General features: G+C 29.9%; 1 protein-coding gene across 1 annotated transcript in view; it reads right to left on the reverse strand.

Moving 5' to 3' along the window:
• LOC112210031 (uncharacterized) overlaps nucleotides 1-19,713 on the reverse strand; it is a gene marked incomplete in the record, with an annotated part of 706,770 nt that overhangs the window by 525,186 nt on the left and 161,871 nt on the right.

Below are 19,713 nucleotides of genomic sequence, written 5' to 3' on the forward strand. Positions count from 1 at the left end.
AGTGCACACACTCAGTCTAAATTATTTTAATACGGTGCTGTTATTATGTCATTGTGAGGTAATAATGTATGAATTTTTTTTCGGATTAAAATTTTTAAAAAATTGACATTAATTGACAAAAATTTACAAACAAAACTACTAATATTTATAGAATTTATAAAATAAATAACTGACTCTTGAAATAAAAACTCAATTTCAGATATAAAATAGAAAAATATATTTTATAGCATGAATTATTGTGGCAAAATAGTTAGTTTGCCATAGTTGGTTTGCGTTTTTACACTAAATTTGATCTTGCAAAATTGTCCTTACAAAATCTCCACTCAGAGGTGCTATGGAACACATAATAATATTTATTTATAAGATGGTAGAAGAGCGAAGGATAGCATCCTTATCAGGGCGGGTTTTGTAACGAAGGAGGCTACCCTGATACCCGGATTTGGCGCGAATTGGGGACACCGCGGAGGGAACCCTGTCGCATATTTATTGTTATTCACGAGGAGGGCTACGCGGGCGGCATACACGGACCCCATGTACTCGGCATAAATATTTAGTTTATCCGAGAGGAACATAACTCGACTGCTGGAGCTGGATCAATGGCTGCCCGGAGCGGCACGTCCTGGCTGTCGATACCACTTCATCATGTCTTCTCTGCCGCCTCTCATCGCCGTAGCTCATGCGCTCCCTGTCTTCTTGTTTACGGTCTACGGTTCCTCTAACTTGCCCGCTCCTATCTGGATGTAGCATGAGCTTCCATGTTCTCCCTCATCGCTCAAATAAGAAAGGAATAAATGCATGTATTTCAAGAGTTATGTGTAACGGTAATATTATTTTTTTCTTTTCTTTATGATATATGGTCCGATGCGACATATGTCACAGAATTTCAACCGAAAGTTCAGACTTATTTTCACTCAAATATTAAGGATTTTAATCAAGCTCTTAAGGGAAAAAATTTAGTAATATACATATCAGTAATAGGTGGTTTAGTAATATTCATAAGTCAATTAATTGATAGCTGATAAGAAATATGGTAATCTCTAATGAAATCTGATTAAAAATAAAAAGTTATATATTTTAAAAATTAATAAACAATTTATTTTAAAATACTAACTATCAATCAAAATGAATGAAGAAAAAAAAATAAGAACAAATTGTACAACAAAATTAACTCAGAATGATTTTTTTATATTTTATTTTATTTTTTACATGGATATATTTATAGGGTATTAGCCCTTTGATTTTGGCCATTTTCAAACCTACTATTCAGTGTAGGTCAATTTTGTTTTTCCTATATATATATATGATTCAACATTCCTAGTTCAGACTCAATTTTAAAATATAAATTATTACTATGATGTTTATGAATTATTATTTTTTTGTCTTTCTCAATTTATGTTTTCATTATATAAGTCAACAATAATTTTATTAAATCTATTTATATATTCTTCCTATCTATCTTTTTTTCGATTAATATATCTTTCATTCATTTTTCAATTACATAACTATTATTATTTTTATTATAATTTATATTTATTATAAAATTGTAATATGGTAAATAGTTTAGGGATGTCTTTTGCACGAGACTATATCTCATATAAGTAAATCGAACTGTAACATAATAAACATGTAAGGTATTCCTTCTTCTCTATCATACAATTAAAGGTTATATTAAAATGATAATCTCAATTTTTTTTCTGGTCATCCAACTTTTATTGGTAAACAAATACATATTCGATAACGTACACAGCTTGATTTATTATAACTGTTTTAGTAGGTCATTAATTGAGCGGAAATGTAATTGGTTATTAATATGGAATTAATTCTTTTTCTGTATCGTATAGCATAAGGTTAAATCTCAATTTTTTTTGTAACTTTTATTAGCTAACACATATACAAAGCTTCCTAGAGTAATTTGATTAATAATAATTATTTTTAATAACGAATCAAGGGGATAAATGAAGATAAATGGATATTATGGGATAGTGGAATAGAAATAATAAAAAATGCACACCAGAATCAAGAAATATAAAAATGAGATTTAAAACACACAATACTTACTGAGAGGAGGTGGCTTGGTGAGGAGGGGGGAGGTTTACGGGTTAGGAGTTTAATGGCAAAATCGTGTTATACAATATTTGTATTTTGATTTTAGCCCCGATGAAGTCCTGCAAAGTGGGACGAAACGTTGCTTATTAATAAATAGCTTTTTCTGCTGTTTGTGTACGTTTATTAATCTCCACCCGGATCATCTTTCGACAATTAAAAAAAACCGTATACATAAAACCTTCCAAAAAATTAATTATACGAATTACTCTATGATGCTTTGTAAATTTGAATAATGGATTTGTTTATCAATAAAAGTAGGAAGACCAAGATTAAAAATTGTATTTATTATAATTTTTTTGTTTAGATGTAAAGATGTTACAGTAGCAGAAGAAAACACGACATACAATCTAAAATCGATAGGTTAAGGAAAAGAGAGCCTTCAAGTTGAACCCAGAAACAAGCTTCATTCCAATTTGCTCGGATCAATTTTTTTTTTCTACGTCTGAATGGAAAAGTTAACGAATTAGAAAATAAAAAAAAGAAAAAGAGAAGAGAGAAAAAGAGAAACAAAGTGCACTAGTGGCATCTCAACTGGAAAGACTTGACGTTTGAACAAATTAAAAACGAAAAGGGAAGAGGTACAGATAATGAATTTTAGGGGCTACCTGGGTCTTATATTATCAAGGAGTGAGAGGAGGGGAAAGGTAAAGGCCTGGGTCAATAAGTTAATAGAAAGGAAATTAAATCTCAAAGTATTCCACCTCGTTAAAAATGACTTCAATCAAATTATTCAAAGGATGGAAAGAGGGCCTACGGCTCGTTAATATCAAGAAATTGCACGATAATTTTTGCTGCTAAAGTACTGATGGGACATAAAGAGATCTTTCTTTAACAACATTAATTAAATGATATGGAGTACAGGTAATGATTATGTAAAAAATCTTTAGAATTCTAATCCTTCCTATGAGAACAAAAGTGATCAAAATTACAAAGTAAGTAACTAGTAACATGATTGCATTTCATTTCTAATAAAAACAGAATTATAGTAAGGTCCAATGCTTCGATCAACCGTATTATCTGAAATATACATGGCATCAGATTCTCAAACGTATCATATACCTTCGTATTCTTAATTTGAGAAAAAAAAAATAAATAAACATTGGATTTTTTACATTTTGTGAGATAAGCAACTTTTTTCTATCACAGCATTAATACCATCACTATGAAAGGCATCACGTAAATGGTGTAGGATTGTATCAAGAGGAATATACACACGGAACTAAGCAAATTAGTGCTCTCTGATGGCTTGTTATTGAAGCTATTAATTTTCCCTTTTACCACAAGGCAGAGCTACGTTGGTCCAAATCGTTGGTTCAAAAATGTTTGTTCTTCAGTGCACGAATTTTATTAATACTTTCCAGAATATTGAGTCCCGAAAGTTTCATTGAGTCCTTTATCATACATTATCTTTTATTTCAAGTTTCTTCTACTTTGCGTATGAAATTACTGGACAGAACGATTTGTGCGATAATGAAGGAAAGTAAAAGATTTAAATAGGTGTGGATTAATGAATAGGATTTTAAAACAATATGAATCATCATACAATAACCCAAACTGTATAAGATTGATTCATAATTTTAAAAAAATAAAATTTGCTTAAATCCATCACATAAATTTTTGGTAAAGAAGGAGATAACAATTGTCCTTTATTTGAGAATAATCAATTTATACTTAATGTTTTACGATTTTTTTTCTATTGGATTATTTTTTTTTAACTCAATAGTGACAGGCGAGAAAAGAGGGGACATGAAGGGGACAGCAATATAGGCATTATGTAGGCCAGAGGGCTCTCTAGAAATAATGGAACCCCTAGGGCCACCCGTCAAGGGCTCGGATAATCAACAGCAGGCCACAAAAGTACGAATGGTTGGACAGTATTGCTTCCCTGTTTTGTCAATGCTAGGCGCAAATCCTCTGATTCTCTCAACATCTATCCATGGATTGATATATACCAGTTCATCAAATCAAATTTGCATATATTATTATTTTATAGAAATCCCTAAATCTAAAAAAAATAGAGTATTCCCAATTTCTAGTAAATTCCAATAAGCTATTAAAAAAATGTATTTATGTCATCAATTTGGCATATTTATTCATTTTCTTCAAATTACAACACCATATTCATGTTTAGCAAATCCTTATTCCTAATACTGACAATAAATTTCTGTTAATAAAAAAGATAGATAGATAAAAATAGATAATTAAATACATAATGAATAAGTAAAAAAAAAAAAAACCTATAGCATTACAAAAACGTTAAGAACACACCTAAAAAAAAAAAAACACAATGAAAAATAAAGAATAGACTAGCTGATCTGAAAATGTATCGCAATTGCTATATAGAGGATTTTTATAGCTATATATTGAGGATTTTTATAGATTTAATGAATATAGATTAACACTATTAATACTTTTATATGACTTATGTATATAGCTAAAATAAAAAAATTCACGTATACTTCATTATTATGATTCAGTTAATAAACCAATATATGTAATGACATTCGTTTTTAGCACCTCAAGAAACCAAATTTAGGTAATAATTAATATTTTTTCCTAGAAGAGACCAATCATTCAAATAGATTCCTTTTATTTTAAACATCGAAAAACACAAATTTTCAAAAAAATCGGAAAATAAAATATTTTAGTCCAACATTTTGGCCCCACACGGACCTTTTCTTTTTTTTTTTTAATACCTTTAAAAAAAAAATAAAAATAGAAATAACTTCAAAAATACTCGAGCAATTTACACCAAACTTGCCAGTGGTTTAGGGCTCTATAGGCTGCCAAAAGGCACAAACAGAACTGGTCTAATTAAAAAAATTAGAACTGTAGATATAAAATAAAACATGTGAATTTTTTTCCCTTTTGAAAAAAAAAAAACTGCACGTAAATCCGTCCAATAATTCAAAAGTTTATCTTGGACAAAGATTCGATCATTCCCTTTTACATATACATATGATGTGATAACTATGGTAACGCATTTGAACAACTAACTTCGCTATATCATCGTTAATATTGGTCCGATTTAGTTTTTTCTTATTCTTTGAGGCAATTTTATTATTTATGACATTTTCAGGTATAGACTACATGAAGTATGAATAGTTTTCGAATAACAACCCTGAATGTGCTTCTGAGCTATAATCGATTGTATGGACAACAGTCACTAAGAAGAAAAAAAATTCCTCTGAATAAATCTACTTTACCCCAAGCCACATTATGTTTTTATAATTTTTTGGAAATATAATATAGCTTAATAGGATCAGTAATGCTTTTTTCTTATTCCTCCGAAAGAGATGGAGCTATACTTTCCAAGCTACAAACCAAAAACGCTCAATTTTGTTCATAACTTTTTTCCTACTTGCGAAAGGGGACATTTTGAAAAAAAAAATTACTATTATGATTATTATAATTATATTATAACACTTGGGAAGTTTTCTCACCTCAACTATTTAAAAAATTAATATAATCAAACTTCCAAACAAAGAAAAGTGAGGGAAGACCATATAAAAAGGTAGAAGCTGAGTACAAGAGAACATATTCCATCATAATAAAGATTGTAAAGGTGCATGAGTATGGGACAATTGGCCCGAAACGTTGCACAATGAAAAATATAGAATAAATTATATTCAAGTTTTTTCACCTTAACAATTTTAAAATTAATATGTTAGAAAACGTTTTATTTTCTGAATTGTTGAAATTTATCATTTATTGAAAATTAACACTTTATAATGAATTTAAAAACAAAAACAAAACGAGGTATTCCCATTCATTTTGTAGTAACAAGTAAACCATTTCAATAGATGGTAATTTTCAAAAATACAGAAAATAGGATTTTCCATATTTAAACAAAAAAATGAAAAGTTGGTCTTAAAAGTGGGGAAAATTTATCAAGTTATCACGCAAAACTAAGGTGTTATTTGGCTTATTAATATTAATGAAGATGATATTTCATGTTCCTCTTAAACCATCCAATTTCTCTACTATCCAGTGCAAAGTCATCCGAAAATCTTTAATGCTCCTTACTTTATCACATATAAAATCATTACACAACGACCTGGATATTACATATGTTGCCGACTTGGCAAGATATGTAATATCTTATAATATAGCATTATATATGTAATATCAATGCTTCCATAATAAACTCCTTAACAATTCAAACTCATTTGTTTCAAGCCTTGCTTCATCCTCAATTACTGATAACTCCCCTAAGCGTCCTAAAAGAAGATGACTTCGACTCTAGAAATGTCAGAAGTTCTATCAATGGATAGATTCTCCACAAGACTATCATGCCATTGTAATAAAACTCATATAAAATTTGCTAGTTGTATATTTATTTAATAAAGTTGTCAGTTTCAATTAAAAAAAAAAAAAAATCTGTACAGTATTTTACAATGAATTATTTTAAATTAATGTAACAGACTCTATAAACCACTTTTAAAAAATCAAACACAAAGAACCTTATAAACCTATTAGCTAATTTCACCTATTAGGAAATTCGTTTATGAAAAATATTAACGTTTAAGAGTTCTGAGACTAAATTCTTTCATCAGCACCCTAAAGCCTTTCGCACTTTGAGGCCCACATCAGTTTGTACTAAATAATAAAACAACAACAAAAACTATTCAGCACAAAATAAATTAATAGTTAAAAGTCTTACAAATTTTTTACATTTAATTTCATAAAACTGTAAAACTGTAGAAAAGAAATAAAATTGAGAGTCAGTGGTGTTTGCTGGATATGAATTCAGAAAAGGCTCAAAGTTTACTATTCCTGCAGAATATCAGACAAAATAATTAAAGTGTCAACATAAGAAAAAGGAAGAGATACAAATACGGGAGAATTCAAAGGACGCTGTTTTAGAAGAGAGATCTCAGAGGTCCTTTAATCTGTTCCTAAAATAAGACGAATTTGTATTGTAGAAGCGACCTCTTTCACAGAGAAAGATTTAAAATTATCCTTCATCTTAGCAATAATTAAAAAAAGAAAGAATTTTATGCACAGATATGGGTACTTATTGATAAGATTAATACTTTTTAGAAGCAATGAAATAATTTAACAGAATTAATCTAATCATCTTTATTATAAATTACATTACGAAATAAAAATAATATGAATTATATAAAGAATGATCAAGTTCACTAGCATTCAATCTAACAAGAGAAGGCTATGGACGTTGGATCACAGATATCAAAGAAACTTTTTGGGGGGTAAAACTCGGTCGAAAAATAACCAAAAGAGATCTTTACTATGAGCTGAGAAAACAAAAATCGATAATTTTAGAAATTGTTTAATATTATCGTATTCCGTTTTAGCTTTGGAAATATATTTAATGATTATTATATGCCAATCGATCTGTTTATGTATAAAAACAAAAAGGTTGTTGAACGTATTAAATAAGTTCCGATAAAAAAAAAAAAATTACTTATAATAAAAACCCCTTGCAATATCAATCCGCTATTATCTATAAAACATCACAGCACTAGAACAAAACTATAATGGAAAATACAAATAAAGCAATTTGACCCTAAATAAAACCCTTAGAATTTTCATAACAATCAAAAGATATATTTGATGCCTTCAATTTTTTTTTTAAATAAAAAAAAGTGCCATAACTTCCACATAACACTGTAACACTCCTAATCTACACGAAACTTAGGGATTGTTAAGGTTCGTCTAAACTACACGAAATGTTGCAAAACCTAACTTCGTAAAAAATTTAGAACCAGGGATATAAAATAAAATTTCCAAGATGTTTTTATTCATTTGAAAAACTATTCTTCCTTCTAAAGATATAAAATCTAAAAGATTTATGTGGGCCATTTTTTTATGAAGTGCGTATTACGATTAAATAGTGGTACGGTAATGAATCTAATATAAAAAATAAATAAGTTATATGTAATGTTTTGCTAAGAATTTAGGACGAACTATGTTTCTACCTGTGGTGATTTTCAGGATATATTCTTTAATGGGTTCTACTTATTTTATTTTACATATAACATTTAAATAAATAATATAAATAATGTAGAACCCATAAAAGATTATATCATGAAAACCACCAATAGATTATTGTTACCAATAGAATTCCTTAGAGGCCAGAAAAATCACAAACTCAATATTTGCCAGTAAATTATGTCTCCGGAACCTGACAAATTGGGCAGTCATTGGGTGATCAATGTTTATGCCATGTACGGCAAGCTTAGCTCGGAAACCCCCATGCCCCGTGAGGAACTGTGATATCCAGTAGTCGGGGAGGACCCATGTTGATTCTAGGCGTGAATTAACGGTTGGAAAGTACTTCCTTAGGGTAGCCCCTTTTAAGCAATCCACCCACCGTCGATTCCATTCTTGCAAGGTTTCTTCTCGAAGGATCCTCTTCCATCTATTAGTGCTTTCACCAATACGCGCTTGGAGGTTCTCCGGTAAATCCGCCAGTCAAATTCGTAATTAAAATCGCCATTAAATTTCGTAATTCAGCCAAATTAGTATAGTAGTAAATTTTTCATTTCGATAACATAAACCCTGTGAAAAATATCTTTCATCCCAGATCTCAGAAGTGTAACCAACATCAACGTTCCCAAATAGTATTAACATCAATAATTATAAGGTCTTAGTAGGTTTTAAATCTAAATGGAATTTGAACTCAAATTATTTTTCCGGACATTCAATACAAGAGATTCATATGTCATTTAATATTAAAATATAAATCCAATGAATATCAAAGTTATTTAATATGAAAAATTTAATTATTTAACGCATAATTTACTTAATTGATCTGAAAGCTCACATTTCGTGACCAAACGTGACTCAGAGACATTACCCAATTGTCCAACGCTATGTTCTGATATATACCTATCTCAACCGGCCTTTTTAAAATAATATCATAGCTCGGAAAAAATTAAAATCATGAACCACGTACTCAACGTTTTAAAATAATGATATTTTAGTTACAATTACTAAATAAATAATAACAAAAAATCAATATTAAAAATATCAACCACACTGTAAACATAACATGGATGGTACGAGAAGAAAACCAAATAATACACATAGGGATAGATGGTTGACTACATTCAAATTAATAATTTGATGCAGAGTTTTAACAGCTTCTAGACACAAAGTCTAATGTATAAAAAAAATCAATGAAGGATTATAAAAATTAATAATTAAAAGGGGGGTTAATAAATTGTATTGAAAAAAAATGAAACTGATAGCATCTCTGAGTTAAAAAAAAATACTACCTCATGTCACACGAAAGCCAGTAAAAAAAAGATTGATTTAAACAGGTAATACTTGTTCAGACTTTTAAAATTGTTTTTTCATGATATTAAAAACATTTTTAATACAACTAAACCTTTAATGCAATACAAATCTAAAAATAACTCACAATAAGTAAATTGTGGGTCTTGAGGACCAGTTAATACAACTTTATTTGGGCGACGTTCCGCAACTTTACTGTTTGCATAGTCATGCCCTATAATGAAAAAAAGGTTTTTTTGAAAAAAATACTTTCTTCAACTAATTACTATAAAAACACATACTGTAATTTATTAATAATAGCTATTACAATTAAAACATTGATTAGAAAATATTATTTACAATTGTCTTATTTACAGTATGTTCTACATTGTGATACTATGATAGATTTAACTACAACTTTGTGCCAGAACTGAATACGTTATGAAATGGAGGTAGGTATGCTTTGGTTTTTCCATTTCAAAACCTTTTCAGTTCTGGCACAAACCTGGAGTTAGTTGGATCAGAATGTAGACCACAAGGTGTAGACAATTGCAAGTAATGTTTTTACTAAGCAATGTTTTAATTGTAATAGTTATTAATCATAAATTACAATATGTATTACCTAACTCACAATTGTATAACTAGTACTGGAGCTTGGTAATGGCTTGTCAAGATAGTCCAGGGAGACATCTCGCTGTTTATCTCCAGAGCATGCTGTGATGAAGATGAGAGCAATTATTTATCTAAAGCCATAATAACCTATATTTGCTTGTATTTACCTTATTCGAACTTAGGCTAACGAGCCTCACAAATGCCCGAGGGGAGGCTGTGAGTGAGTATTATATCATTATATGCTTGAAAAAATCCCGGATAGGGCCGGGGACTCGAACTCGCAACCTTTGGGTTGGCAGACAGGCGCGTTACCAGGCTACTACCGCCACCCCTGTTAATGTTCTAATTAAAAATTTATAATTAAAGATAGTAATTAATTTTAACATGTTCAAGTTGGTATCAAAATAAATGAGTAGTTTTCAATTGAAAGTGGATATACCTACTTTAAGAAAGTTATAATAAGTTATCATAATAGCAACTCATATAGATAGGTTAAATTTGTATTGGAAATGTTTATTCTAACATGTATTTATTGGAAAGTGGAAAATTTAAATTTTGTAATAAACTACAAAAGTTTTTAGCATAAAATTAATTTGTCAATAAAAACTTTTATTTTTCATAATTGGATATATCAACTTTTGAAATAAAACCTCTCAAATATTTTTACCAGAAAAAGCTTTCTAAATACTTAATCTATCTATTTCATTTCTTGTACGTCTCATATGTTTATCATCTTTGTTAACAAAAAGCTTGCTAAGTACACATAGAGTCCTTTGTAGAAACCATAAAGTAAGATCAGACCTATGTCTGCCTATGCACAAGACAAGTTCAGAGTAACTATGGGCTCTATAATAAGCTATTCCTTACAGAATAATACTAATTTTACTATTAGATTCCAACTATATTTTAATTAATAATAAAGTTCATATTAGTGAAAAAATAAGTCAGCCACAAACGCTAGTATATATATTAACATAACCAGCAGGAAAATTATACTCGTGCACACCTAACTTGGTATTGAGTAACGATTGACGAACGGAACAAAGCAGCAATGTGAAATCCTAAATAAGCGCTTTGCCTTAAGGACTGGGAGCCGAGGAGGACAATGCGGTGGCAACAATTCAGTCCCTTTGTGGTCCCAGGGCCCTGCAGTTTGGATTGTGGTACCGCTTTGATTGTGAGCAAGTCTCTACTTCAACTTCTAATAACAACATTCAATAGAATAGGTCGCATCACAACTCTATATTCTATCAAAGATGAGGAAAAATTAAAGTCTGGAGAGAATCGAACAAGATAGCACATCATCGATAACAAAAAATTGTCACTTTTAACAGTATATGGATGAAAAATAGTCCATTACTCTTGGACTAGCTCCCTTTAGAACAATTATAAGGTTACACAATATATTGGCCAAAAACAGTGTGGCCGTGCATAATTACAACTTATATTATAACTGCATATTAATCATTTTTGGTAAAGGAGAAAAAAATAAATAACTAAATACATGAAAAACAAAAAAGTAGTTACAATATTTACAAATAATAAATGCTAATGTTCAATGTTCATATTATGTATAATATTTAATATTGGTTCAGTTTGGAGAAGCAAAAGGTGGTAAACCAGGGTTTTAAACGAGGGAAGGGTTGATACATGACGGATGGTAGAAGAAATAGAGTTCCAGTAAAAGGCAGCAGGAATTAAAAAAGGATTTGTCAAACGCAGCAGTTCGGTTAAGTGATGAGTAACTGTTAGATGAAAGGAACTTGGTAGTACAGGATTGGATTGAAAATTTGAAATTTAGGTTTTCTTTCATATAGGAATGGCGCAGAGTACTAATTACTTAAAAAAGTGAGGAATCTAGGAAATACTAGCTTCGGAAGGATGGATAGAGCAATTTTAACTCGGCGTAATAATGGACTATGTGTGGATCTCTGGTTATCCCAATTCAATAATAATAATTAATTAGACGTTTAAGTTTAGCTTAAAGCTCACCCGAGAATCCACTGTATATCAGGCAGCCATAATCAAAGTAGGGAAAAAAAGAGAGGAAACTAAGAAGAGTTGACGGGTTTTAAGTGGAAGGAGATAACGGACTTCATTGAATTACTTGAGAGTTGCTATGGTTCGACGGGAAAATTGGAGAATATGTGATTTCGAGGATAGAATTTGATCAAAAATTGTTTGCCTGACGTGTGGAATGAGATAGTATAGTTTAGGATAAGGTTGGGAGGTGCTGGGATAACCTTAAGAAGAGAGGGAAATCCGATTATGATGGCTTTAGTCTTATCGGCATTTAACGTCCAAGTTTATTGTTGGTTGCCTAAGTGCTTATTCTATTGATATTTACTTTTAGTTTAAGAATGGCATTGGAGGCGTTGGTAATGTTAATTTGTATATCTATATATATCGCTGCTTTATGCATTATAGCGCACTTGCTCAGCCTCCACCGGCTCACTACCAGTGATGTGGCGAGATGGATGCGCTGGGATCTTTTGAACTCTGCTCTACCCCTCACACGTGGGAGATAGAGTGGGGTCAGGGATCCTCAGGTCGATTGTGTAAATATTGTATATAAGAGTGTAAATGTGACTAGAGATTATATTATTTTATTTATTTATCTTTTCATACACATAGTTTGATTATGTTCATTTTGCTTATTCTTCTGTTTGTATATATTTTAAGAGAGATTTTTATTTTTCCAGTCATTTATTTATTTTATTATTATTTTATTTTGTCTTAGTGTGAATGTGATCATTCATCATTATTACCTATTGTCTAAAACTGTGTGGCAAATTGTAATATCTATCAATAAATAAAAAGTATTTAAAAACAAAACAAAAACTTTGTAACAACTCTTAATAGCTTTAGGAAAGTCTGTTAATACCTATGTAAAGAAAGTAACCCCAGTCTTCAGTACTATCATTGGAACACGTTCAATTCTTAATAAACTAAAATAAAAAAATTGTAACATGTGCCATGATTCCAGTAAAGCAGTAATATATGGTCTATTCCAAAACTACACAAATTAAGCTATCCACGACATGTAAGTTCAAAATATTTACTTTCCATCCATTTTTTTATTTTTATTTTTTCTATTAACAGTTATTTCATGTATTAGACTACCTAGAAACTGAAGTTTCTCGTTGTTTTTAGTTGAAAAAAAAAATTACAGATATATATTAGATAAGGAATAAATCGGAGAGTAGTTTAAAATTTATTGTCATTTTTTAGATTATTTATTTTACCTTAGCTACTTAATTTGTATGACACTGCATGTATTTCATTAAACAATGCACAAGGTAAATAATATCATGACGATTAACAAGGCGGATTACAAGGGATTGGGCGTTATGACTAAGGTATTTACCGAGAAATAGATGGGAGAATTTTATGGGGGTCAGTAGATTTATCTGGTAGCTTACCTGGTTCACAGAGAAAAGTTATGTCAAAAAATTTTTCATATCAGCCAAAACTTATATTTTATATACGGCCGTATTTTATTCAAACTGTCACACTGAAAACTATGGTCAATGTATATAAAAAAACAGCCTTTATGATCATTCAACATAGGTCAACAAAGTATATTAAATTTTTAAAGTTCATATTTACTGTAACAGTTAAAAGTATAAATTTTTGTTTATTTACTTTTAAGATCCACTAAATATTTACGGCGTACGTGGGAGTGAGAATAAACAAGAGCGGGAAAGGAAACTAAGATAATATAAGCCCTGCTAAACGTAGAAACGATGACAGTACAAATTCCTGAATGTCGCTAGCATTCAGCTTTAATTTGACAAGCTCTCTGTAATGCGCATTTGAAATGTTTATGCTCATAAACAGGATTCATTAAATTTTAGTTATTTCAACATGGCCTGTTAGACTAATACACTTTTAAACAAGCTATTAACCTTTGTAGGATAATTCAGCCTATATGAGACTATTATCCTTCTTTACGCTCTGTTACTTCACTTTGTTATTAATTAATGGATACTCAACAAATCATTAATTAATGTTGGACCACTGCTAATAACTTAAGTTGCAATAAAACAGCCACAGGACTAATAGAGCTGTAACAGCCAGGAATTAGAGGTAAATATAGCCGTCTCATGGCATCTTAAAACAGGTATACGGACTCCAAATGGCCAGTTTCATAAATTTGGCATACCAGGGCATAGGGTCGGAATTTATGGTTTGCGGTCTATGATAATACTTTCAAGAAGGAAACGTTATGTGGCGGCTGTTCGAATTATTTATAATAATGAAGATTATACAGAAATTGTTTTTAGGATAAGACAAAAAAAAAGGCTTTACAAAACTTAAATTTGACAAATCTAAAGAATTAGGAGCCTTAATGTTATACGTAGAATCCATACCACGATACCAAGACTGTTGGATTTTAATCCTAAATATTTGTTTACAAAAATGCATTATATAATAATACCACAAATAACTGAAACATGTATAACTTATTATAAATCTACATTTAAAAAAAATCTACAAATCTATAAATTTAAAAACAAAACCTTTTCTAAAAAAAAAAATTAATATCTCTTATAATTAGATTTCAATTTAAATTTCGTCCAAATCGATTAATTGTTTTTAATCATATATTTATTGCTATTTACAACTTTATTAAAATATATACAATATATAATTGTGATGTGAGTTATATTAAAATGGCATGATACAGTCTTTTCATTGATAGAACTCCAATAAAATTTCTAGAGAGAAAATCTCATGGCCTTTTTCTTTTCAAACGCCTTATAGGATAATCAGATAAAGAAGAAGAAATAGGTTAGAAATAACAGGGTTTAGGTGATTATTATAGGATTGGTATCTGGTTCCGGCCAAGTCGGTAATGTATGGAACATCAAGGTTTTAAATTAATATCTAAAATTATTTAATTTCTGCAAACGCTATATCGTGTAAATTATTTATATTTTTACTAAAGATATCGAGCATCAAAATAACGAAAATTATTTAGTTCTGGGTAAGAAAGCGACACTCCTCACACCATTGACAGCGATAAAGCTAAAAAGAACCTTTGCTAAGGAAATCAGTAAAAAGCTTGGATTTATTGTGTCGATAACAATAGCAGAGACAGGACAAAAGATTAAACCGAAGAGCCATGTCAAGTTCTAGAATGACAGAACCTCATTTATAACCTTTTACCTTTTAGAAATTCAATTCCTAAGGTAATGTTACGGGATTCTTCTGATAAGCTATACCCTATAGAACGATATGCAATGAATGTGATACTTTATGTAAATAATCAACTAATAAAAATATCCTGTTGCTTCTATTTTTTGATTCTTTACATATCTCTCCTATGTGTCTATATCTTTGAGTAGTTTCACTTATCATAGGGGTGAGAGATTTAATATAAACGAGTCATGAATCGAATTTAACAAAGCAATTAATATTAATAAAAAGAGGAAAGTGATTTTCCTATTTATGAAATGTTACACCAGAATATCGAATTCCATTTATATTTAGTATTATTATTTAAATTAAAGCTATTTATTTACTCAATAACATAGAAAATGTAGCACATTTTAGGAAATGCTAAATTATTTGATTGTTATATGCTAGAAATAGAATTTTTAATCATACAAACAACTGACGCGTAAAAGAACATTCCAGAGTTATAACAATACCAACATTAAATTAAATGAAGTATCATATTTCAAGTGAATTTATGTTATATTTACAAAGCCGCGAAAAAGAAAAAATATGTATTTCTTTGTGAAATGACCAGTAAAGCAAGAATAATTTAAACAAACATTTTGTTCAACAAAGAACGAATCTATGAAGTAAAAGTTCCTTTAGAGAAGTATAACAAAGTTATAACTCAAACAAAAAAGCTATTAAGTAATTTACTAACTCGACTGTCCTCGCCCTGAGATGGAATTATAGAAATCTAGGCATTATGGGTTTTATTATTATTATTATTATTATTTTATTTTTCACTGACCTACGATAATCATAGAATTGATAATAACGGGGAAAAAACACCACGAGATCAAAAAAAGAAAGTTGGTTTGGAAAATATTATTTTTTTTTATTATCAATAATATAATGCAGGGTCAAAAAATATCACTAAATAAAATTGAAGAAATGAAAAAATAAACAACTGTAATATTTAAAAAATTATATTTAAATTTAAAATTTAAAAAAAAGGAGTTAAGTCATTGAAATCCAGATCCATCTCACACCAACAGGTCCAAAAAATACTTAACAAAGAGTGACAGCAAATAATACCAAGACATCCCAACAAATAATATTTTTATAGCTAGGAGTGTTGCGCTACATCTAGTTTATTGATGTTTTTTTTTGGACAAATAATATGATAGGTGCTTAATTTGTAATTTTAGAAATAATTTAATTAATTATTATTGAAAAATTGAGTTGTCGTTCTTCGTCCAACAATAACAAATTCAAATACACAACAAAAACAAGGGTCCAGCACTGATGAAAATAAATCATTGGAACTACAACGGGTGGTGTGGTTTGGAGGGAGGGGCAGACTCTAATGCTGTTATAATAGATTGGGGGGAGTAGTCGGTCCACTCCAAACATCCCCCAAATACTGAGAGCTTCAAATATTTCACAATTATTTTTAAAGAGAGTTAAACTTATAATTGATTAGATTTTTTTCGAAGTTTTTAATGTAGAACAAATCTGAGAACATAATACAACAAATTAAAGTCAAAATAATAGAAATTAAGAATAGTGCAAATAAAGGATGACAAGATATAAAACTAAAATCAGGAGATGGATAAGTGCAAAAAGAATCTTTGGTACTAATGAATTTGTGGTATTTACGTCAGCCATGCTGAAGTTTGTGTTCCAATACAATTGTACTAATACAATTTCATCTTTTCCCGCGTTAAAATAAAATTTAATCTACACAAATTCATAGATAAATAAACAACAACAACAAAAAAACAAAATTCCTAGCCCTTATATTTTACTCTCATTTTTAGTCAAATTCATTCCATACTTATTGGGTACTTTTAAAAGCTTATGTGTTTGGTTATCATTAATTTATAAATTATTATTGTTCTACCATAAGTTGCCTTTTTATACTACCTGTAGTTCCGATTATGTTTTGATTTTTTAATCATATTTAGTATTTTAGCAATGTAATACAAATTAAATGATTAGTTATAATTTAAGGATTTTTTTTCCAAATTCTATAGTTTAAGCTTAAAAGTTGTTATAGCTTCACCAATCCGAGAATAATTAAAAGTGTTACAAATTTAATTTTATATTTATTATTTTTGAACTGACCAATAAACGTTGTCGCCTTGTCCATTTGCTATTTTTTATTGAATAAAGAAATAAATTACAAAAAGAAAATTATAAATGTACAAATCCCTTTTTGTATCTCCTCTAAACTGTAATAAATATTGTAAAATATTATTTCTTATGAAATTATGAAAATAATTCAATATATCTGAATTCTATTAAGAAAATATAAGCACGATGAATTATTAACTCTCATTTTTTTTCTTTTTTAATGAGAACGTTTCAAAATCAAAGGCAACAGATTGTTTATGTTTGACAATTTTATGGATGTTATGAGTAATAAAATACATATTTAGACAAAATTATTAATCCATAATAGTTTATAAAAGAAAAAAAATCATAGAGAAACTACAAAATTAATTATAATTATATGAATGAAAAATTATTATTCATAAACGATACAATTAATAATTCAATAATTACTATCATAGATAATAAAATAAAACACAGAATTTGACCATAAACATGCAAGTTGTGGCAGAGGATTAAAAATTATCCGAATAAAAAACTGGTATGGATAGGTCTATATAAGCCCACCAGAAATAAACTTGTTAAGAAAATATAGAGATTAGAATTTTTATAAAATATTATCCGATCTCAATTATGCTCTTCCATCGAGCCAAAAAATTATTCCATCAACTTATTTAAATTAATAAATTCCAATACCGCTGGAAAACAGAATTTTCCTCTCCAAACAGCGTAGGAACCTCATTTATTCAATCTCACGCCTATTTCTCTTGGGCTCTGAAAGCAAATGAAGCCTTATAGGATTCTAAGCCAGTTCATTAATCCGATGTATCTGGAATATTACTAGATATTAATTGAAATTTTATTTTAAATAATTCAGTTTTGTAATTAATTTAGAACAATAAAGTATTATTATGGCTTGCATACCAAAAAAAAATCATTCTCATTGATTGCACATTGTTTAGTAATCCATAAAATATGATAGTGCAAACAGGCGATTTTCAAGTATATTTTTTTTAATTTTAGGGTTTAAACATTGAGACTTGGCAGCCCAAGCTGCAAGAAAATTACTACGACGTTTAGAGAAGAACGTAACAAACGGACCATTCACTGGTAGTTTGAAACATATCTGGCTGGTGACAAAAAGATTGGAAAACCAACATCCACCTGCAATAGACGACGATGAACTAAGGCTTCCAGTGAAAGAAAACTCTTACCGAGCAGATAAGGACTTGCAGGGCAAGTGAATACAAGTTTATCGTAACTTAATCACCATTAGTAAAGTAAAAAAAATAAATCTATAGGTACCTCATGAACTTAATGAGCGGGAACAGCTGAAGCGTTATGCATGCATTTCACTGTTTAGTAGGTAAAAACGAAGTATTTTATTTGAAAAGATGATCGCGTCTAATGAAAAATGTTATATCATAACATGCGTCGGCCAGGGGAGTGATTAAACATCGACGTAAGACCGGCACACTTGTCAAAACCAAATTTCCATTCAAAAAGATTGGATGGTTTTTGTGAGGTGGTCCATGGCTGGAATAATTGATTTCTCCTTTTTATTCAGAAGTAAAACCATCCTGTCTAAACCGCACTTTAGTGAAATCGACAAAATGCATCAAAAACTTTTTTAAAAAAAAAAACTGCATTGGTTAATTCAAAGGAATCTATAATCTCACGCAACAACGCCAGACCTGTTTCACGACAGACAGCTAAGAAACTTTCAATTTTTAGTTTTCTTCAGCCTCAGTGCCAACATCTCGTAAAATTCAAACATTAAATAAAACGATGCAAATAGGAAAATTGCAGTAACTGCGGAAAGCGGTAAGTACAAATATTGTATATTTGATTATGAAGGGTGGATATAGGATGAGGAAGAGGGGGTAAGATGAGGAAGTTGAATAATGCAAGCTGCGTGCGATCCCAAGAGGAGGCGTACGGTTGCATTCCTTAGAGCAATTGGACTCCGCACTGAATAAATTGTCAGTTGTGGAATTGGTAAGGGACTTGCGGCAGGGCGAGCTCTGTACGGTTCAGTTGCCTATTTAACTAATACATCGGTTCATTAAAGCTTATATTACACCAATGGTATGCCCGTCCGTTGGGTAATTCTCTAGCCCGATACTATTCTGAGGAAATGGTTAACGGTTCATGTATCCAGAACCTATTAAGATTATATTACAAATACAGGAATTACTAATGATAATTAGTTGCTCACCAATTAATTATATTAATTCAATTTTCACAAACAATAATTAATAATTATTAGTAAATACATCAATCATCGTGTACTTTTTGTAAAGTAATGTTGGTACAGTTTTAAGAAGAGAGTGTAATGTTATACTTGTATTACTATTAACTACTAATTCTGTAAGACATTCAGGAAAATATGCAATCAGCCTTAATGTTGGTTCACACCATTATACTTTGGATCAACAGAAACCTTGCTCAGCTTGTAATGGAACGGCATTG

This window comes from Halyomorpha halys, unplaced genomic scaffold (genome assembly GCF_000696795.3).
Source record: "Halyomorpha halys isolate HHAL.00 unplaced genomic scaffold, Hhal_1.1 Scaffold139.1, whole genome shotgun sequence".
Lineage (NCBI taxonomy): Eukaryota > Metazoa > Arthropoda > Insecta > Hemiptera > Pentatomidae > Halyomorpha > Halyomorpha halys.